This window comes from Pogoniulus pusillus, chromosome 14, assembly GCF_015220805.1.
Source record: "Pogoniulus pusillus isolate bPogPus1 chromosome 14, bPogPus1.pri, whole genome shotgun sequence".
Lineage (NCBI taxonomy): Eukaryota > Metazoa > Chordata > Aves > Piciformes > Lybiidae > Pogoniulus > Pogoniulus pusillus.
This window is the reverse complement of record NC_087277.1, coordinates 31,395,191-31,417,500: the sequence shown is the minus strand read 5'-3', so window position 1 is coordinate 31,417,500 and position 22,310 is coordinate 31,395,191. Positions and strand designations below refer to the sequence as shown.

Genomic DNA, 22,310 nt, shown 5'->3' with positions numbered 1-22,310 from the left:
TTTGAAGTAGAACAGGTTTAGATTGGATCTTAGGAAGAAATTGTTCAGTACAAGGGCAGCAAGACTCCAGAATGGATTGTTCAAAGAGGTTGTGGATGTGCCCTCCCTGGAGATGTTAAGGGCCAGGTTGGATGGGGCCTTGAGTAACCTAGGCTAATGGAGAGGTGTCCCTGCCCATAGGCAGGGAGGTTGGATTAGACAATCACTAAGGTCTCTTCCAGCCTAAGCTGTTCTATGATTAAACCCCAGTTGTTGAAACAGTGGCAGGTCTGTGCCTGTGCTTTTCCCCACTCCTCACTGAGCTGCAGTAAAATAGAGAATGTCAGCCCAAGCACCTGTGGGCTATGGATTGGCACCTGGGAAAACAAAACACCCTCATTAGCCTCAGCAAACCTGCAAAGGAAGAACTTCAGCAGCACCTCCTGCCCTCTGGCCTTTCTGCCAGTATCTGCTTCTAGAAATATATCTACAGCTAGCAAAGCTTTGCTGTGCCAGTCGAGCAGCACATCCCCCTAACACCCAAAGAGGAAAGGGCAATCCAGAACATCACCTTCTGCACTGCCTCAAACACAGCTCTGCCTAAGGCTATGAAAAAAGGGATAGAGATTTTCATCACAAAACACACACAAAAGCACTTTCTAGATCAGAAGATGAAATTAATACACATACACACCCCTTTTATTTTCCTCATGTAAACCAAGTCATCATTTAGAGCAATCAGCTTGCAGCCACTGCTCTCCAGAGCTTCAGCCCCTGTTCATGGCCAAAGCAGACAGGTCAGCTCCCAAACCAGCCTGCTGCCTTGCAATGCAGAGCCACTGGACCTGGGGCAGATTCTGACACCAGTTGGCCCAGACTGAATGAAAAATGCATTAATGTGAAGGAGCAAGGAAAATAGAACCATAGAATCATAGAATTGTTTTGGTTGGAAAAGACCCTTAAGACCATTAAGTCCAACCTTCAACCTAACCCTTCAGCAGTTTCATTGCCCTAACCATCAAATCTAAGGGATGTAGGAACATGATTTTCCTAACGGCCCTCACCCGATGCCCAAATCTGTCTTAACAATTCCCAAAGCAGTGACTCAAAGGCTAGGCTGCATCCTCCTGCTCCCAAACCGAGCTAGAGCTCTCCATGCTCTCACATTTTGGAGGACAATGCCAGCTACACCTTGCTCCAGCATTTCCCAGCAGGATTGTCCTCCAAGGCAAGGGGAAAAGCTTTTCCCCTGGTTACCAAAGGGTGGAATGTAGTCAGGGTTACACAGACAGGTGTTTGTTTTGGCACACCTGCACACAGCCACACACCCACACAGCTTCCACGAACAGAGGTGTTGATGCGCACAGAATACATTTGGTTGGAAGAGACCTTCCAGACCATCCAGACCAACCTTAGAGGCAGCACTGAGGGGACAACACTAAGCCATGTCCCTAAGCAGCAGGTCCACAGCCACTTCAACACTTCCAGGGACAGTGACTCCAGCACCACCCTGAGCAGACTACTCCAAAGTTTGAGAAACCTTTCAGCGAAGAAGTAATTCCTAACATCCAGCCATAACCTGACTCCAGAAGCCTCCTTTCCTTTAGGTCCAGCACCGTCCAGCCCAGAACACTGTCCCTTGCCACCAGAATGTGTGAAGAACAGCAGGCTCTGCTTCCAGCTTGCCTCGATCAGCTGGGAGCTTCAATTCGAGGCACTTTTGCGTTAAATTTGCTTCTTTTTTTGTTTGTTTGGGGTTTTTTTGCCAGCCCATTCTCGCTAAAGTTGCAGCACCTCAAGCCTGCAGCCGCCGCTGTCCCCCGCTCCCCAAGCTAGCCAAGCATATCAAGAGTGCCTGCAACACTCACAGCCTAATGAACAATGCACAAAAACAAAAGGAACAGCAAGGCTCCCATTATCTGATCTGCCTAAAACACAAAAACTGCCCGCTCGGCTCCGGAGGAAGTGCCAGTAAGCCTGCAGGTGTGAGCCAGTTAAAAGAAAAGGCTTTGGCTAAATAGATTCTTTGACTGCCAGGGATTAGAGTCATGGCACCAGTGGTAACACACATCTTTTCCTTTAATTTACAAAATTTTCTCACGAGCTTGCAAGTGTTCACCCCATCAGGGGCTTTCTGAGGCCATTGAAATGTCTTAAGTTTTAATTAAGTTGGAGTTGTCAGAAGAAAGCTTTTTTGGCACGGAGTCAGGGTCATTAATTACTGCTATCTTTGTTTCTTCCAGAAAAAAGAACTCTGCTGACTTGTTGGGTTACTCACAGGGCCTGCATTTTCTGTCCTGCAGCCTTATTCACCTCCAAGCCAGGCTTGATGAAGCAGTTTACCAATTACTCCATCAATCTGATTTACAAATCCTGCGGGTAACCCGAACTCCAGCAGCTTTTCTCTCTGCCCATGTCAGCTACAGTAGCAGTGAGAGCAGCGTCGCTGGTAGAGCCACGGCGCAACCCCAGGCTTTCCCTGCCAAATGCTGCTCCAGTCTCGTCCCTGACCGTACCTCACAGCCGCCCTGCCAGAGGCTTGCAGCCAGGCTGCCCGCCGCAGCAGACGGAAGGCACACGGCACGGACGAAGCGAGCAGGCACCGCTGCCTGGCTCTCCTGCAGTCGCAGCTGACACTGCGCCTTGCCTGTCCGCCCCAGACCCGCCAACGAGCCAGCACCCAAAGCACGGGGCCTGGCACCTGCCTGGCAGAGCAGCAGCAACCTCCCTGCAAGAAGCCACTGACCAAAGCACGAGAGAGTGCAGGGCAATTAACTAAAATCGTTCCCCGTAACAACTGTTCACCTCCCTAAGCAAAGGCAGACTTGCAGGCTCCCTTCTAGCAGATGCGTTCCCCTCATGACACAGCCCTCACCTGCCTGGCACTAATGTGCTGCTTCCCCAGCCTCGGAGATGGGAGCCCGGGAACGGCTGCCGCCCCCACTAACAGAAGTATCGGCCCTGAGGCTGGGGCGGAGGTGAGACAGCACCCAGCACCATGCTGGAGATCGATTCACAGGGTCACAGAACTGTCAGGGTTGGAAAGGACCCCAAGGATCAGCCAGTCCCAACCCCCTGCCATGGGCAGGGCCACCTCACTCTAGATCAGGTTGCCCAGAGCCACATCCAGCCTGGCCTTAAACACCTCCAGGGATGAGGCTTCCAGCACCTCCCTGGGCAGCCTGTGCCAGTCTCTGGCCACCCTCATGGGGAAGAACTTCTTCCTAACATCCAATCCGACTCTTCCCACTTCTAGTTTTGCTCCATTCCCCTCAGTTTTATCACTACCCAACACCCTAAAAAGTCTCTCTCCATCTTTCTTATAGCCCCCTTCAGATACTGGAAGGCCACAATAAGGTCTCCTTGGAGCCTTCCCTTCTCCAGACTAAACAGCCCCAAGTCTCTCAGCCTGTCTCCACAGGAGAGGAAGGCAAGCTGCTGAGACACAAGCCTGTCCATTTCTTGCCTCTGGTGATCACCAACTTCATATGCAGCTACAATTAACATGGATCCCTCTGAAACAACTCCAGCACAGACTGATTTGGGGTGTATTAGAAGGGCTGTGGTCAGTACGTCAAGAGGTTCTCCTGGCCCTCTATTCTGCCCTGGTGAGGCCACATCTGGAATCCTGTGTCCAGTTTTGGGGCACTCACTTCAAGAAGGATCTCAGGGAACTGTGTGAAAGAGTCCATTGCAGAGCCCCCAAGCTGCTGCAGGCAGTGAGCATCTCCTGTGAGGCCAGGCTGAGGGAGCTGGGGCTGGGAGCTGGCAGCAGAGGAGCCTGAGGGCTGCCCTCAGTGCTGTGCTAAAGATGTGCAGGGCAGTGTGGGGAGGACACAGCCAGGCTCTGCTCAGGGGTGGCCATGGGTAGCACAAGGGGCACTGGGTGCCAGCTGGAGCAGAGGAGGTGCCATGGGAACAGGAGGGGAAACTTTGTCAGTGTGAGGGGGCTGGAGCCTGGAGCAGGCTGCCCAGAGAGGTTGTGGAGTCTCCTTCTCTGGAGCCCTTCCAACCCCACCTGGACATGCTCCTGTGTGCCCTGCCCTGGGTGACCCTGCTCTGGCAGGAGGTCTGGACTGGATGACTTTCCAAGGTCACTTCCAAGGGCTGACATTCTGTGATCCTGTGATTTTCAGATACTCAAGCAATTCTTGGCTTTATAGAAAGTATCCTCCCTCCTAACCCTCTCTCTGAATACACTGCTTGTTCATTTCAGTGAAGTTTGTTTTATCAAGATCCTCCAATACCTTCCAGGCTGCAGAGGGCCAGTGTGAAACTACATTGATTGTGCTGGTTTTAAGCAAAACTTTGCCAAAATAATGTTGGGGGTTTGGATTTTTTTAGAAACCCTGACTTGGATTTCTGATTTCTGGAGTATACTTTCCCATTTTGAGCTACTCAGCTCAGCAAGTGGCTGCTCAGAGACAGCAAGACTTGAGATGTCTGTGGCATAGTATAAATTATTTTGATCCTCCCTTGGGTATTTACTTAATTTCTCACCCATTTACCTGCACATCACACAAAATGGCAGAAGTGAGATAGAAGCAATTAAGCAGCTAGGAACACGACCAAGAACCCCAACCAGCTCTGGGAAGTTCAGATGCCTGCAACAGAGGCAATCTGCTGCTAAAGAAACCACTTTGCTGCTACGTGTGATGCTTCTGTCTGCTGCCTCTGCTTCCCAAACCAAACCCCCAAAGTAACAACCCCCTCCAAATTCCATCAGCTGTGTGCATTGGAGATGGAAAACTGGAGCTGCAGAGTGGCTGCAAAACTGTGTTGAATCATGTTCTAAACCACCCATCTCTGGCACTGGATTTGTAATCACAGAACTGTAGGGGTTGGAAGGAAGCTCTAGAGATCAGTGAGTCCAACCCCCCTGATAAAGCAGGGTCACCTAGGTCAGATGGCACAGGATCGTGTGCAGGAGGTTTTGGAAGTCTCCAGAGAAGGAGACTCCACAACCTCTCTGGGCAGCCTACTCCAGGGCTCTGTCATCCTCTCAGTAAAGAAGTTTCTTCTCAGGTTGAAGTGGAAGCCCCTTGGTTACAGCTTAACCCTGTTGATCTTGTTCTGTTACTGGGCACCACTGTATAGAGCCTGGCACCTTCATCTTTAAGGAACAGTTGAGCAATCTGGATGTCCATCAGTCCACTGGTCCTGATGGGATACACCCACAGGTCCTGAGGGAGCTGGCACAGGGCATTGCCAGACCACTCTCCACCATCTTCAGTAAGTCATGGAGCACAGGAGAGCTGCCTGGGGACTGGAGGAGGACAAACATCACTGCAGTCTTCACAAAGGGTAAACAGGAGGATGCAAGCAACTGGTCTGGAGACCAGTCAGCATCAGCTCCATCACTGGAAAGGTCATAGAGCAGCTTAGCCTTGGCACTGTCCTTAGGCATACCAAGGACAAGAGGTCATTAGGAGCAGCCAGATGGTTTTACCAAGGGGCAGTCATGTTTGACCAACCTGATAGCCTTTGGTGAGGACATCACCAGGTGGACAGATGATGGCAGCGCAGTGGATGTGGTTTCTCTTGATATCAGTACAGCCTTTGGCACTGTCTCCCACAGCATCCTTCTGGCTAACCTGAGGCAGTGTGGTCTGGGTGATCAGGGACTGAGGTGGATGGGAACTGATTGAAGGGAAGAAGTCAGAGTTGTGGTCAATGGGATGGAGTCCAGTTGGAGTCCAGTTGGAGGCCTGTAGCTAGTGGAGTCTCACAGAGGTCAGGGACCAGTTCTGTTCAATATATTAATGAATGCCCTGGCTGAGGGCACAGATCGCACTGTCAGCAACTTTGCTGATGACACCAAACTGGGTGGAGTGACTGCCACACCAGAAGGCTGTGCTGCCACTCAGACTTGGACAGGTTGGAGAGGTGGGAGAAATGGAATTAATTCACTGAGGGCAAGTGTAGAGTCTGGCACCTGGAAAAGAACAGCCCCAGGGAGCAGAACAGGTTGGGCACTGACCTGCTGGAAGGCAGTGAAGGGGAAAAGGACCTGGGGGTCCTGGTGGGTGGGAGGTTAACCCTGAGCCAGCAATGTGCTCCTACGGCCAGGAGGCTGGAGCCAGGCTCTGCTGGGTGATGCCCAATGACAGGACAAGGGGCAGTGGTGGAAGCTGAGGCATAGGAAGTTCCATGGAAACACGAGGAGGAATTTCTTCCCTATGAGGGTGACAGAACCCTGGCACAGGCTGCCCAGGGGGGTTATGGAGTCTCTCTCTCTGGAGATATTCAAGACCTGCCTGGCTGTGTTCCTGTGTGACTTGCTCCAGGTGATCCTGCTCTGGCAGGGGGGGTGGACTGGATGAGCTTTCAAGGTCCCTTCCAGCGCTTGACATTCTGTGGTTCTGTGACCGTGACACTCACCCCTCAGCTACAGACATTGCTAAGTTCCCATCTCAGGAACTTAGGGTTGCCAAAGAGATGGTTGCCAAAGCACCATGGAACTGCATCAATGTTTGCTGTTGTTTTCCACCTTAGCTAAGCTCCTCTGACACCAAAAGCAATGCAGCCCATGTGTTTGTGCCAAGAAGATCAGTCTAGATGGGGACACATGGATGTCCACACATGCCTGAATCCCTTCTTTCCACACACAATCCCAGTGCCACCATCTTGGTCAGTGTATACCTGCCACTTGCTGCTAAGGTGCTCTTGAAGTGGCAGCCTGGGAGAACAAAACCTCAGGACCTTCGCCTCTCTCACCTTTATGTTTTCCAGGCTGCAGCTACCACCAGTGTGAGTTATGGCACCTGCAGGGACAACACTGGGAGCAGGCAGCTCAGAACTTGGAGCTGTTTTCTCTCTTCTCTAGTAAGGACTCTGCAGAGTTCCAGCTCACTTATATTATTTCCCTTCTGCAGATGAACAATATCTCTCAAATCCATCTGTCTGTTTAAATAAATACACACAGAAATAAATACACTGATAAGAAGAGACCTTGCAGGCTGGCAGTGTCAAAAAGCCCTCTAAGAGGCTTACGTGTTTTATTCTCCAGCTAAATGTGCAACTCCAGCCCTTTGCAGTTGTGATGAGAAATGGGAAAGTTTAATAGCCCAGTTCTGATCTTAACTGCTGAGCGTGTGCTCTGGCATATATGCTTTAAAAACTGGAAAGCCTGCCATCAACACAGCAAATCAAAAGCTGCCTTAACAAGCTGCTTTAACAAGGTATTAAGATGCGTATTCAACAGAGGAGGTGGAGACTCAAGCTCTGCAAATTGATCAACACAAATGGAGCTCTGCTAAGAACAAGGAGCTTGTACAGCTTTTCTGAGCATTCATTTCAACTTCTGCTTTGCACTCTGGGCTAAGCAGTTTGTTTAATTTATTTGTTTGTATTTAATAAATAGTAATTATTCCTTGATATTTACATGTGTGTTAGAGAAAACAAACAACTACTGCTTCACAGAATAATAGAACTGCTTTGGTTGGGAAAGACCTTTAAGATCATCCAGTCCAACCAGTCTCTAACTTTGCCAAGGATGGAGATAAACCATGGCCCTCAGCACCACATCTCTGCCTCTTGGAAACACTTCCAGCAATGGGGATTCCACCACCTGCCTGGGCAGCATGTGCCCGTGGTTGGCAAAGCTTTCAGGGATGAAGTTTCTTCTCATATCAAACCTAAACCTCTCCTGGTGCACCTTGGGGGCCATTTCCTCTTGTCATATATAAAATATGACTTGTAACTGGCTGAAAAACACTCCAACTGCAAATGTCTAAAAATCTGAATGTACGGGTAAGGATAAGTGTGATTTAAAACAGCCTTTTCTTTGGACAAGTCTTCCTCCATATCCTAATCTCAGAGTCCAACCACAGATCACCTCACAGTGAAGTGAACCACTTGGGCTAAGGGGGGTTTGGTGCCAAGAAGCCATGGCTGCCAAAATACCTGACCAGGAAAAAACTGAAAGGAAGATACCCGACGTGCAAAGACAGTCGGCTAAACAACCACTGCTCTTCACTTTACTTACCTCATATGGAAACATGAGAATTAAAGCTGAAAGAGACAGCAGCATACATCCAGCCACGCAGCATCACTGCCTATTAGCTACTCCAAAATTCATTGTCCATTCTCATTCACCACCAGAGAGCTTCCCATTCTTGGCTCTCATTGCATGGTATGCCCAAAGCTGTGTGCAGCATCACAGCTTATCACAGGCTGGAAAAGGGCTCTGCCCTATAAACTGATGGAAGCACGAACCAAAGTGCTGGGGAGGGGGCCAGCCGGTCGAGTCACGTTGCAGACTCCTACACAGCTTGCTGCCCACTCTCACCCCCAGGCCTTGGCTCCACGTCAGCTCTCTCCCAGCACCTCTCTCCTGCCGCATATCTGCGTTTTGCATTATTATTTCAGCAGATGTATCAGATTCCATCTGCCAGGCTGAATCCCATTTTGTGATTTCCTGTCCATATTTCCAGCCTGTCCTCACTTCTTTTCATATCTTCGCGCTCTGTCCTCGCTGCTGTTGGCAACACCTCCCTGTTTCAGAGCGACCTGCAGCTGTAATGAATGGTCTGTTTACCTCCCCTTCCTTAATCACAGGAGCAACAAATTAAGGCTTTCACTCCCATCTGCAGAACACCTCTGGACACCTTCCTTACTCCATCCCCACAAGAGCAACCGGCACTGCAACCAGCTGGAAAATTCCCCTGGCAATGTGGGCACATCCCAGTCCAGCTGCCCTAAACCTCCCACACAATTCTTTATCTACCCTTTCATTTCAACAGAGCCCTCTGAAGTTACTTCCTCCCTATTATTTTTTTTATTAAATCACAGCTTCCAAATATTTTTGCCTGCTTTTCTGCACTTAAATTAATTTATTACCCTCATTATGTCACATTCTCTGGAAACTGCATTCCTGTGCTTCCTCAGGAAGCGGCTGAAGGTTCGCTTAGACCTCCACGTTTCACCTCCACGTCTCCTTCACTTTCTCCTTCATGCTTCCCGGAGGAGAGCCGGGAATAGTGGAGGGAGTTCCACCAGGTGTTAGGATCCCTCCATCTTCTCGAACCCTTAGAAGTTCCTGGGTGCACCTCTTTGGGACCAGGTGCTGGAAAGAGTAAAAGGCAGAGCCAGAGACGTTCTGCCCCTGAAGCCTGTGGGAAAGCGAGCCCAGAAGACCACTTCTGTTGCTTTATCTGCACACTCACTTTTATTTCCCTCCCTTGTGTGAGTGTCTGTGTGGTTCAGGAGCAAACTATGGTCAAGTGCAACAGCTTCATCTTATTCATCTCCACATCAGGCAGTTAGAGGAGCCAGAAAACAGGGAAGAGGAAAGCAGCACCTGCCTGGATATTCTCAGCCTCCTGGAAATGCCTTTGGGCTTGGTGAGTGGAGACAAGAGAAGGTATGGAGTAAAACTTTCAGCATCAGGCAGTTAATATTCTTTATCTTATTCCTTAATCATGGCTTCTCCTTCAAGCAGGCCACAAATCTTTGTGCAGTCGTGAAGCCGGAGAGAGCAAACACAAAGACCCCTGCACTCAGACTACGCTCACTCTCGGCACCGCTGCACGTTTAGCTCCTCCTCGCCTAAGACAGAGGAAGCCACAAGTTAACCTGCTGCGGGCTGAGGATGCTTTCTTGTAGCTGTCAGGCCAGCAGGCTCTACAAACAACAACAGGCAGCCCTATGGCAATTGCCAGAGTTCCTCTTTTCTCTCCTTTCTCTTATTAAAGATCTTTAGATAACAGCATTAGCCTGGCTTTGCCCAGGCCCCCATTGTACTTCACTGTCCAATCATAATTGCCAGTGATTATGTAAATTCATTATCTATGTCTCTTAAAGCCACCCCACGCTTATCACCCGGACCTGCTGATTTATGCTTAGGCCGTTTTTTCTGAGTATTACCTTACCCTTCATTTCTTTTTTTATCAACAGCTATTTTGCACAGGTCTTAATTACTTCATCTATTATGTCCTTACTCCTTTTATTTTTCTTTTCAAAGACTGATTTTGGAAGTAGCTCTGTGCATCAGTTCAGAAGTAGCTTTCATTTTGCAACCTCTTCATTTATTAGGGAGCTTCTTTTTCCAATCCATGATTTCCTTTCTTCTCCCATATACATGAAATGCTGTTCTTATTTCCCATCACTTCTTTGCCAAGTGGTAACTCCTGCTTTTGCATTACTTTTAACTTCTCCAAGTCTTAAAAGAGCTTTCGCTTTCCTGACTGTTTCCTTCTTTCACTTTTGCCCTGAGAGACATCTGCTATCCACAGGTCTTTGACCAGCCCCAAGGATGATGCAAGGGCTGCAGCAGCTCTGCACTGAGGACAGGCTGAGGGAGCTGGGGGTGTGGAGCCTGGAGAACAGAGGGCTGAAGGGGAACCTTAGAGCTGCCTGCCAGTGCCTGAAGTGATCCTGCAGGAAGGCTACAGAGGGATTTCTCATGATGGTGCCTAGGGACAGTATCACAGAATCACAGTTTTAACCAGGTTGGAAAAGACCTCTAGGGTCGTCGAGTCCAACCTATCACCTAACCCTTCTAATTAACTAACCCATGGCACCAAGTATCTCATCCAGCCTCCTCTTAAACACCTCCAGGGATGGCGACTCCACCACCTCCCCGGGCAGCCCATTCCAGTGCCAATCACTCTCTCTGGGAAGAATTTCCTCCTAACACCCAGCCTGAGCGTGCCCTGGCACAGCTTGAGGCTCCCATCAGGTAGCTGCAGACAGCAACGAGCTCTGCCCTGAGCCTCCTCTGCTGCAGGCTGCACACCCCCAGCTCCCTCAGCCTCTCCTCAAAGGGCTCTGCTCCAGGCCCCTCCCCAGCCTTGCTGCCCTCTCTCAACACCTTCCAGCACCTCAACATCTTTCTTAAACTGAAGGGGCCAGAACTGGACACAGCTCTCAAGGTGTGACCTGACCAGTGCCACTACAGGAGCAGAAGAACTTCTCTGGTCTTGCTGGCCACACTGCTCCTGAGCCAGCCCAGGTTGCCATTGGCTCTCCTGCCCACCTGGGCACACTGCTGCCTCATCTTCAGCTACTGTCTACCAGCACCCCCAGCTCCCTCTCTGCCTGGATGCTCCCAGCCACTCTGTCCTCAGCCTGTAGCACTGCCTGGGGTTGCTGTGGCCAAAGTGCAGAACCTGACACTTGGCCTTGTTAAAACTCCTGGCACTGGACTGTGCCCATCTGTGCAGCCTGTCCAGGTGCCTCTGCAGAGCCCTCCTGCCCTCTAACAGATCCACACTTGCTACTACTTGGTGTTGTCTGCAAACTCACTGATGCTGGACTCATCCAGATCATCAATAAAGATATTAAACAGGACTGGGCCCAGCACTGATCCCTGGGGCACACCACCAGTGCCAGCTGCCAGCTGGATGTGGCACCATTCACCACCACTCTCTGGGACCTGCCATCCAGCCAGTTCTTAACCCAGCACAGAGTGCTCCTGCCCAAGCCAAGGGCTGCCAGCTGTGCCAGGAGTTTGCTGTGGCACAGTGGCAAAGGTCTTGCTGCAGTCCAGGCAGACTACACCCACAGCCTGCCCCACACCCACCAGGCAGTCACCTGGGCATAAAAAGAGATCAGGTTGGTCAGGCAGGACCTGCCCCTCCTAAATTTGTGCTGGCTGGGTCTGATCCCCTGCCTATCCTGTAGGTGCTCTGTGATTGCACTCAGAGTGCTCTGCTCCGTTATCTTGCCTGGCACTGAGGTCAGGCTGACAGGTCTGGAATTTCCTGGGTCCTCCTTCTGACCCTTCTTCTGGATGGGCACCACCCTGGCAGCTTCCAGTCTGCAGGGACCTCTCCAGTGAGCCAGGACTGTTGATAAATGAGAGTGGCTTGACCCATCTGGTCCCATGGACTTGTGAGGATCCAAGAGGCTCAACCAGTCCTTAACTACTTCCTCCTGGATTAGAGGGAGGCTGCTCTGCTCCCTGACCCCACCTATAGCTCAGGAGGCAGATGGCCTGAGGACAACCTGCCTTGCTACTGGAAATCAAGGCAAAGAAGGTGCTAAGGTCCTCTGCCTTTTCCTCATCTCAACTCACTACATTCCCCTCCTTGTCCAGTAAAGAGTGGAGGTTATCTCTGCCTCTCTTCTGGTTGTTGAGCTATTTATAGAAACACTTCTTGTTCCCATTCCCAGCAGGGGCCAGGCCAAGTTCTAACTGGGCTTTGGCCTCTCTAATTTTCTTCCTACACAACCTAGCATCATCCTTAGTTTTTCCTGAGTTCCCTCCCCCTCTTCCCCAAGGTGATCTGCCCTCTCTTTTCCCTTAATCCCTTCACAAGTCCCTCACCCCCCCAGGCAGGTCTCCTGCCCCGGAGCCTCTGCTTTCGGCACGTGGGCACAGCCTGCTCCTCTGCCTCCAAAATCTCTTCCTTGAAGTAGGTCCAACCTGCCTGCACCCTTCGGTTTTTAAGGGCTTCCCCAAGGTACTCCTCAAGTCAGCTCTTTGAATGAGCTGAAGTCTGCCCTGCAGTAGTCCAGTGTGGATGTTTTGTTGATGCCCCTCCCAGCTTCACTGCATACTGAAACTCTATTATTTGATGGCCACTGCACTCCAGACAGTCACAGTATCACAGTACCACAGTATCATCAGGGTTGGAAGAGACCTCACAGATCATCAAGTCCAACCCTTTACCACAGAGCTCAAGGCCAGACCATGGCACCAAGTGCCACGTCCAGTCCTGCCTTGAACAGCTCCAGGGACGGCGACTCCACCACCTCCCCGGGCAGCCCATTCCAGTGTCCAATGACTCTCTCAGGGAAGAACTTTCTCCTCACCTCCAGCCTAAATCTCCCCTGGCACAGCCTGAGGCTGTGTCCTCTCGTTCTGGTGCTGGCCACCTGAGAGAAGAGAGCAACCTCCTCCTGGCTACAACCTCCCCTCAGGTAGCTGTAGACAGCAATGAGGTCTCCCCTGAGCCTCCTCTTCTCCAGGCTAACCAATCCCAGCTCCCTCAGCCTCTCCTCGTAGGGCTGTGCTCAAGGCCTCTCCCCAGCCTCATTGCCCTTCTCTGGACACGCTCAAGCATCTCAATGTCCCTCCTAAACTGGGGGGCCCAGAACTTAACACAGCACTCAAGGTGTGGTCTAACCAGTGCAGAGTACAGGGGCAGAATGACCTCCCTGCTCCTGCTGACCACACCATTCCTGATGCAGGCCAGGATGCCACTGGCTCTCTTGGCCACCTGGGCACACTGCTGGCTCATGTTCAGGTGGGTATCAATCAGCACCCCCAGATCCCTCTCTGTCTGGCTGCTCTCAGCCACTCCGACCCCAGCCTGTATCTCTGCATGGGGTTGTTGTGGCCAAAGTGCAGCACCCTGCACTTGGAGCTATTGAAGCCATCCCCTTGGCCTCTGCCCATCTGTCCAGGCAGTCAAGGTCCTGCTGCAGAGCCCTTCTGCCCTCCAACTCAGTCACATCTGCCCCCAGCTTGGTGTCATCTGCAGACTTGCTGATGACTGACTCCATGCCCTCATCCAGATCACCTATGAAGATGTTAAAGAGGATGGGGCCCAGCACAGATCCCTGAGGGACACCACTAGTGACAGCTGCCAGCTGGATGTGGCACCATTCACCACCACTCTCTGGGTCCGGCCCTCCAGCCAGTTCCTAACCCAGCACAGAGTGTTACCATCCAAGCCATGGGCTGACAGCTTAGCCAGCAGTTTGCTGTGGGGGACAGTGTCAAAGGCCTTGCTGAAGTCCAGACAGACCACATCCACAGGCCTCCCCACATCCACCAAGCAGTCACCTGATCATAGAAGGAGATCAGGTTAGAAAGGCAGGATCTGCCCTTCCTAAACCCATGCTGGCTGGACCTGAGCCCTTTGCCATCCCTCAGGTGTGCTCTTATCACCCCCAAGCTAACCTGCTCCATCAGTTTCCCTGGCACTGAGGTCAGGCTGACAGGTCTGTAGTTCCCAGGTTCCTCCATCCCACCCTTCTTGTGGATGGGGACCACGTTGGCAGTTTCCAGTCTCCTGGGACCTCTCTGGTGAGCCAGGACTGATGGAAAATGATGGAGAGCAGCTTGGCCAGCTCAGCTGCCAGCTCTCTCAGCACCCTGGGATGGATCCCATCTGGTCCCATGGGCATGTGGGTGTCCAGATGGCTCAGCAGGTCCTGAACTAATTCCTCATGAATTTCCAGGGGAACACACTGCTCCCTGACCCCATTCCCCAGTTCAAGAGGCTACTTGCCCTGAACTCCTCCCTCCCTACTGTTGAAAACTGAGGTGAAGAAGGCATTCAGGACCTCAGCCTCAGCCTCAGTCTTCAACAGCACAAGCGGGAATGGTTTGAAGGTGAGGGAAAGTAGGGTTTGGACTGGAGCTGAGGAAAAATTCTTCTGTAAGAGGGCAGCTGTGGCTGCCTCCTCCCTGGGGGTGTTCAAGGCCAGGCTGGATGAGGCCTTGAGCAGCCAAGTCTAGTTGAGAGGTGTCCTTGCCTCTGGGTTGGAGGAGATGGGCTCTGAGGTCCCTTCCAACCTGAGCCATGCTGTGATTCTCCTTGTCCCAGATATCTTTGTACTTCTCAAAGCTACCATTTAGTGCCTTTCAGAGAGAGAGGAGCTACACCTGGAAAACACAACCTGGAATACCTGATTGTTGCTTTCAGCTGTGACTGAGCTGCAGAACAGAACGGTCTGACAATCCTGGGTCTCAATTTCTCCAGCAGTAAAACCTGCCTGTTACTGATGCCTCCAGAGGGCTGTGCCAACACTTTTTAAAACATCCTTATATTCTCTGACTTTCTCAGATTTCATAAACATGGAGACTCATGATTTTACAGGGTTCTACAAATTTTAAGTTCCTGAAGGACAGAAATAGGCCAAATTCTTTCCTCCCTTTCACCCACAAACACTTTGAAGCACCTACAAAGCCAGTCTAGCTTGAAGTAACAAAAGACAAGGTTTCCCTGAGTTATTCTACATGGATAGGATTTAAAACACTCCTTTGTGTACATTGTGGGTGATTTTCTACCTGATTAGCTGTGGCTGGCTGAAAAGTATTCAAATACCTAACATGTTTGGCCTTTTCCTCTCTTCACAGAGCTTTACAAGATGTTGCTTTAGATTTGGAGTGGCTCACGCCGCTGCTGTCCTTACGGCTAGACGAGGGATACCCTGGTACAATTCCACCTGCCAGAGTTCAGTGGTCTTGGACAAATGAAAAATCATTACTTGCAAGGCTATGGAAAATAAATTTGAGACCAGTAATGGAACACAAAATTGGCATTCCTGGCCCTGAATGATGAAGTAAACAATAAAATCTCCTTGCTAAACAATATGACAAGTTCCTAGCTTCACTGCCACCCCCAGACTGGCCAAACGTGCACACAACACCTTTATGCAGAGAGCACCAGCTCTCAGTTTGTCATAAGGCAGGCAAGAACAGCAGAGGTAGCTTTGGAAAGCAAGTCAATTCTTTCATCTTTTCCATCTCTCAACCCTGAGCTTTGAAAGGAAAATAAAGCTGAAATTGCAAATTTCAGTGCTGGTTTTGAATGTGTGGCTATGCAAAGCCCATATGTGCAAACAGAGCCCAAGGAAATTAGTGCACCCCAGTGCAAAGAAATGTCCTGAGCACTCTCCTCCTCCTGAGCTCTCTGCTTTTTCAGGTGGCTGCAGTGAGACCTCTTGCAATAATTGAATATTCCAATCTTTGATAGTTAATTGTGCTGGATTACTGTTTGGCAATGAACCAGCTGGTTGGCCTGGGGACAGATCATTTTATTTAACGGCTCATCACCAGAACCTCACCAGCATGCAAACAGAAATCAGCCGCTCTGTCGCTGCCAAGGAGCTGTGGGCAGGCAGGAGGCTAATCACACCTGGGAGACACTCACCTCGAGACATCCACAGGTATGCAACCACTTAAAAAAGGAAGGTGAAAGGCTGAAAAACACCAGAAAACTTGGGAGTGCTGAAAACCTACAACTCCAAGGCAAAGAAACACTTTTATCTAAAAGGAAAATCAACTGAGCCCAAATCAGGGAGGCTTTTTTCTCATGGTTAATTACCATTACACTTACAAGAACTTGTTACTTATTGTTTGTATAATTTAGGCTTGAGGGAGGAAGATGTGAAGGGTCCTGCTCCAAAGAAGCTTCAAGGAAAGTAATTTATGAGGGCTCCTAGATAAGAACCTTTAGATTTGACATTTTGATTTCTATAATAAATTGTTTTATTTAAAAAGTAAAACATGATGTAAATTAATTCATCCCTCCAGCAACATGTAGAAGTGCCTCAGACATGTTTGAACGAATGCTCAGGCTTCAGCTATGTTCATTACAATGCTCTGCTATGATAATAAGTGCTCTGGAAATCAGTAAGTAAAAGCACACAGTGCCCCATTTAGAAAGGCAGCTTCTGTCTCTCTCAGCCTTAGCACAAGCAGAAGGCATCAGCATTGCTGTGTCCTCTGCTCTGCCTGCCTGCCAGAGATGACCTGCAGGTCAGTGAAGTTTTGGGGAGGGTGTAGCAAACATCAGCAGTTCCCAGGAAAGGAGAGAACCAGCTGCTAAAAGTGAGCGTTTTCATCCCTAAGAAAACGTGGGGAGTGAGTGGGGAAAAGAGACTAAAGCTTATCATAGAGCCACAGCATGGAAGGGACCTCCAGAAAGCATCCAGAGCAGGGACACCCAGGGCAGGTCTCACAGGAACACATCCAGGAGGGTTTTGAATGTCTACACAGAAAGAGACTCCACAACCTCTCTGGTCAGCCTGCTCCAGGCTCCAGCACCCTCACAGTGACAAAGTTTCCCCTTCTGTTCCTGTGGCACCTCCTCTACTCCAGTTGGCACCCAGTGCCCCTTGTGCCATTTTCCTATGTATTTTTAATGCCTATCCTCACTTTTTTTTTTTTTTTTTTTTGTCTTTTCATTTCCAGGCTTCAAAAAAGAGTTTGGGTACTTCATAGAATCATAGAATCAACCAGGTTGGAAGAGACCTCCAGCTCATCCAGTCCAAGCTAGCACCCAGCCCTAGACAGTCAACCAGACCATGGCACTAAGTGCCTCATCCAGGCTTGGCTTCCACACCTCCAGGGATGGCGACTCCACCACCTCCCTGGGCAGCCCATTCCAATGCCCATAGCAGAGTGAATCTGTCCAAGCCAGGAGCTGCCAGCTGTGCCAGGAGTTTGCTGTGGCAGACAGTGTCAAAGGCCTTGCTGCAGTCCAGGCAGACTCCATCCACAGCCTGCCCCACACTCACCAGGCAGGTAACCTGATCATAAAAGGAGGTCAGGTTGGTCAGGCAGGACCTGCCCTTCCTAAACCCCTGCTGGCTGGGCATGATCCCTTGGCCATGCTGTAGGTGCTGTGTGATGGCACTCAGGACGAGCTGTTCCATGCCCTTGCCAGGCACTGAGGTCAGGCTGGCAGCTCTCTCATTTCCCAGTCCTCCTCCAGGCCCTTCTTGTGGATGGGATCACATTGGCAGCTTCCAGTCTTTGGGGACCTCTCCAGTGAGCCAGGACTGCTGATAAATGATGGAGAGTGGCTTGGCCAGCTCAGCTGCCAGCTCTCTCAGCACTCTAGGGTGGATCCCCTCCAGTCCCATGGACTTGTGAGGATCCAAGTGGCTCAGCAGGTCCCTTACTTCTTCCTCCTGGATTAGAGGGGGACTGTACTGGTCCCTGACTCCATCTGCCACCCCAGGAGTCCAGCTGTCCTGGAGACAACCTGTTCCACTAGTGAAGATTGAGGCAAAGAAAGTGTTAAGCACCTCTGCCTTTTCCTCTCTCTATCTAATAAGGACTGGAGGTTGTCCTTGCCCCTTCTCTTGCCCTTAGTACACTTACAGAAACAGTTTTTATTCTCCTTACCAGCAGTGGCAGCCTAAGCTCCAAATGGGCTTTTGCCTCTTTAATTTTTTTCCTACAAGACGTAGCAACATCCTTGAACTCTTCCTGGGAAACCTCCCCTCCTTTCCAAAGGCAATACACCCTCTTTTTTATCTTTAGTTCCTTCAGCAGTTCCTTGCCCATCCAGCCTGGCTGCCTGGGCTCACCTTCTGGCTCAATGGCACAGCTGCTCCTGCACCTCCAGGAGTTCTCTCTTGAAGCAGGTGCAACCTTCCTGGACCCCTTTGTTTTTAAGGGCTGTTTCCCAAAGAACTTTCCGAGTTAGTTCCTTAAATAAGCCAAGGTCTGCCCTTTGGAAGTCCAGTGTGGAGGTTCTGTTGCTGCCCCTCCTGGTTTCACCAAAACATATTTCCTGTAATCGAGGACATATCAGACACAGAACTGCTAGGAACAGATTCCACACTTGATCTTAGCCAAAGGGCTGAGAAGCAATGAGGAAATGCACTAAAATTGTGCCAGGGGAGAGTTAGGTTGGAGATGAGGAAAAACGTCTTTGCTGCAAGAGTGGTCAGGGATTGGCACAGGCTGCCCAGTGAGGTGGTGCAGTCCCCATCCCTGGAGGGGTTCAAGAACCATGTGTGCATGGCACTGTGCGACGCAGTTTAGTGGCCATGGTGGTGATGAATTGGTAGTTGGACTGGATGATCTTAAAGGGCTTTTCCAACCAAAACGATTCAATGATTCTATAAACATTTTAAGGTTTCCTTGAACAAAAGATTTGTAGGAGAGCCTGACACATGTGTTAGAAGCAGAGGTCAGAGGGAGCACATCAATACCTTCACAGGTTGTGAATCTATACCGAGCAGCCTGTGCTCACCTAGAGGAGAAAACAGCACTGGGTAAGGACAGCAGCTAAGGTGGAACCTGTCTGCAGAGCCTGATGTGTTATATGTCTGACTGCACACAGAGAGCAAACAGATTTGTAGAGTGGGTTGGGTTGGAAGGGACCTTAAAGATCATCCAGTTCCAACCCCCTGCCAAGGGGGGTTGGACACCTCCCACCAGCCCAGGTTGCTCAAGGCCTCATCCAGCCTGGCCTTGAATACCTCCAGAGAGGAAGCATCCACAGCCTCCCTGGGCAACCTGTGCCAGTGTCTCACCACCTTCACTGGAAAGACACAAACATGCACAGACAAAAATCCAGTGTCACAAGGGTAACACATCCTGGTAGTGCAACTAATGACTTCAACTTGATTGTGTTAAACATCACAGTTACAGTCAAAATCAAGAGCTGCAGAAGGAAGCACATTCATGGAATCAGAGTCACTAAGATTGCATAAGACCTGTAAGTTCATTGAGTCCAACCATCAACCCAACACTGCCTTGCCCACTAAACCAGGTTCCAAAGTGCCACGTCCACACAGTTATTGAACACCTCCATGGAAGAGGCCCAAATATACACTGATAGTAAAAGCAGCCTAACAGCCAGAGGCAATAGCCAGGATCACCCAGAAGCATCTTGCATAAAGCAGTGTGCAAACAGAGCAGGCGAGTTGCCTTCTGCTTCTGCCAGTAGTAGTATCACAGAAACAATGGCTTTTTTCCCCAGATAAATGTCAAATAACCTTTTGGGCCACGTACAGCCTGCAATATTTGCTAATTTACTTTGCCTGATAATTGCTTCACTGGAGGCCTGAATTTGCCTTCATTTGCCATACAGGATGAGTTAAGTGCAAGGACAGCAATAAGCAGAGCCAGTGCAATTAGCCAGGGTTACAAACAACAGCTCTGTTAGGCGGCTAGTTCTTTGAACACTAGGGCCAGGAACTCTAAGCAACTTAAACATCTGTACAAGGACCAAACAAATCCCATAGGGTGAACTCCTGTAGTCTTTACTTGAACAAAATTCCCAAGGACTCGTGGGATTTGACCCTTAGCTGGGAATATGCACAGGTTCAGACTGTCTTTGTCAAGCTCAAACATGGAAATTCTCTTTGGACCAGAGAAGTCCTCAGGGAAGGGCTTTCTGATACCACAAGCATCCAAGACATCGGTCTGGGCTAATCACTAACAGGTTAGCATCTCTGAAAAGAATACTGTCTAACAGCAGAGGAATGTGGGGTCTGGTTCTCATAAAATCTCAAACCTGGGACAAAACAGAATAATCTGGTAGAGCTACCTCTTTTTTCATCTGAATTAATAACACATTATCAGTTTGGTAAGAAAATATGAACTGTTACTATCAAGCTTCCAGATACACAATGAGCCTTGGAAGGAAACGCAGCAGTAAATATTTGCTACTGCATGTTCACCTTGAGCAGTTGTTTAATTGATGTTTTTCTCCAGTATTGTTACACTTTAGGAACAGCTGATGGATGATTGCTGTTGCAAAACTGTAAAATAGTCTCAATTTGAACATCCTTTGAAAAATGATCAATTAAACAAAAGCACCCAAACAAACCAGCCAAGCCAGCCCAGCACAGAATAACCAGCAGCAAACCCACGATTTCCCTCCCCAAAGAAAGCCAGGCGAAGGGAAAGGCCACATTCTAACATGTGCCAACCAGTTTGCTTTAAGAACTGACACAAAATTCAGCCCTGCTTATCAGCATCACCTCTTTGCTCCTGTTACTTCCCAAACAACCAGCACTGGTTGGTTCTTTGGTTGGGTTGTTTTGGGGTTTATTTTTTGGGGGGGGAGGTTTGTAGGCAGTGGGGTGGAATTTCAGCTTTAAAGGCTCAGCTTCAGATGGTAAAGGGCAGATATTTACAAAGCATGAACAAAGCAGCCTGGTACCTGCGAGTGCTCAGCACCTCTGCACACACAGGTGTAAGGAACACAAAGCAGAGCATCCACAGAGAGTGAGTCCTTTTGAACAGCTGGTACAAAGTGCTGGCGAACCTCTGCTGGCCACCTCGCCAGGCTGAGAGATTTGTATCGCGTCCACAGGGGAGCAGATGCCCGCAAAGCAAAGAGGAAATCTTGTCCCCCGGGGAAAGCCTGCAGAGATCAGAGGATCTCGGTACTGCTGCAGACACTCTGCTCCCGGCAGGCATCTTAATTCCACTTACAGGGGGTTCTCCCCAGCTACAATGTCCTGAGGACAGAGAGACTTGAATTTTTTACAGGAGCTCTGCTCCTTTTTCATGGGAATCTATGGCATGAGGAGGAAAAGATGTTACTGATCATCCTTCAGCTACCAGACAGTCAGCTTGTATCTACTAGCAGCTGCACTTAGTGCTCAGGAAGACCCTTTCCAGACTTACGATTCCCTGCATCCAGTGCCTGTCCTGAGAGAGATTCTAGACATACACAGCAATCCACATAGAAACTCAGCATGAAAGCAGATGAACTGTAGTAGGCCCCCGTGTCTCAAAAAGGGAAGGGGCAAAACTGGAGCCCCAGAAGCTCATATGGAAAGATAAGATCCAAATATCAGCTCTGGTGGAGAAAAGAAACTGCGTAAGGGAAGGGTGATTTAAAGCATTTTCTGACAGAGGGCAAAATAAATGAATTCTGATTCTGAAGTTCCTTTAAAATAACAGACATTTGTCCTGCACCCTTATCCCTAGTTATTATGTTCTTTTAGCCTACTGAACAGCAAAACAAAACCAACAAATTCCCTCTCCATAAACAAAACGAGAGTAAAAAAGCCACCGTCGACACCAGCAAAAACACCCAGTGATGGAAAGTGAATCCCACTTTATCACTCTGCCTGGAATTGCAGCTGCAGGAATACAAAAGCCTGATATATTTTTAAAGCATTTTAAACACATACCAACAGAACTTGGCAACAGGCCAGGTGAAAAAATTCCATCAGAAGTGACAGTCTCTCAAACACATGTTAGCAGTAACCGCTACTGAGCCTGAAGAAATAAATGAAAGGCTACACCTTTGGCAAGGCACCACTTGGCACCTGGTCAAAGACTCAGAGCAGCCAGGTACAGATCTACTCTAAATATACAGTGAGCTCGGCACTCTGCATGGAACACATCTCCCCCTTGAAGAGACCTCTTTTGTCCCACAAGTTTTTAAATTAAGGGCTCTTTTCTTTCTAAAAAGTGAAACACTAAGCAACTTGTATTCCACTGCTGACAAAAAGCCCTGGCAAGGAACTCTCACCAAATCTAATTATAGAATCAGAGGCTCCTTCTGGTTGGGAAAGACATTTGAGATCACCGCATTCAGCCCTGGTCTAACTCCCTGCCCTGTCTGCTGATACATCATGTCCCTCAGCGCCACATCTCTGCCTCTTCCAAACCCCTCCACGGATGAGGATTCAACCACCTCCCCAGGAAGCCTGTTCCAGTGGCTGACAGCCCTTGCAGTCAAGAACTTTAATGTCCAACCTAAACCTCCCCTGGGGCACCTTGAGGCCATTATCGCTCATCCTATCACTTGTTACTTGGGAGAAGAGACCAACCCCAACCTGGTTTCAACCTCCTCTCAGGGAGCTGTAGAGAGCCATGAGGTCTGCCCTCACCCTCTTATTCTCCAGACTAAACACCCCCAGGTCCCTCAGCTGCTCCTCCCCAGCCC

At 49.7% G+C, this 22,310-nt stretch overlaps 1 protein-coding gene and 1 pseudogene across 4 annotated transcripts in view; both read right to left on the bottom strand.

Moving 5' to 3' along the window:
- ZFHX4 (zinc finger homeobox 4) overlaps positions 1 to 22,310 on the bottom strand; it is a 191,555-nt gene that overhangs the window by 93,844 nt on the left and 75,401 nt on the right. The gene's annotated exons all lie outside the window — the stretch shown is intronic.
- Positions 18,091 to 18,263, bottom strand: LOC135181503 (U2 spliceosomal RNA; annotated as a pseudogene).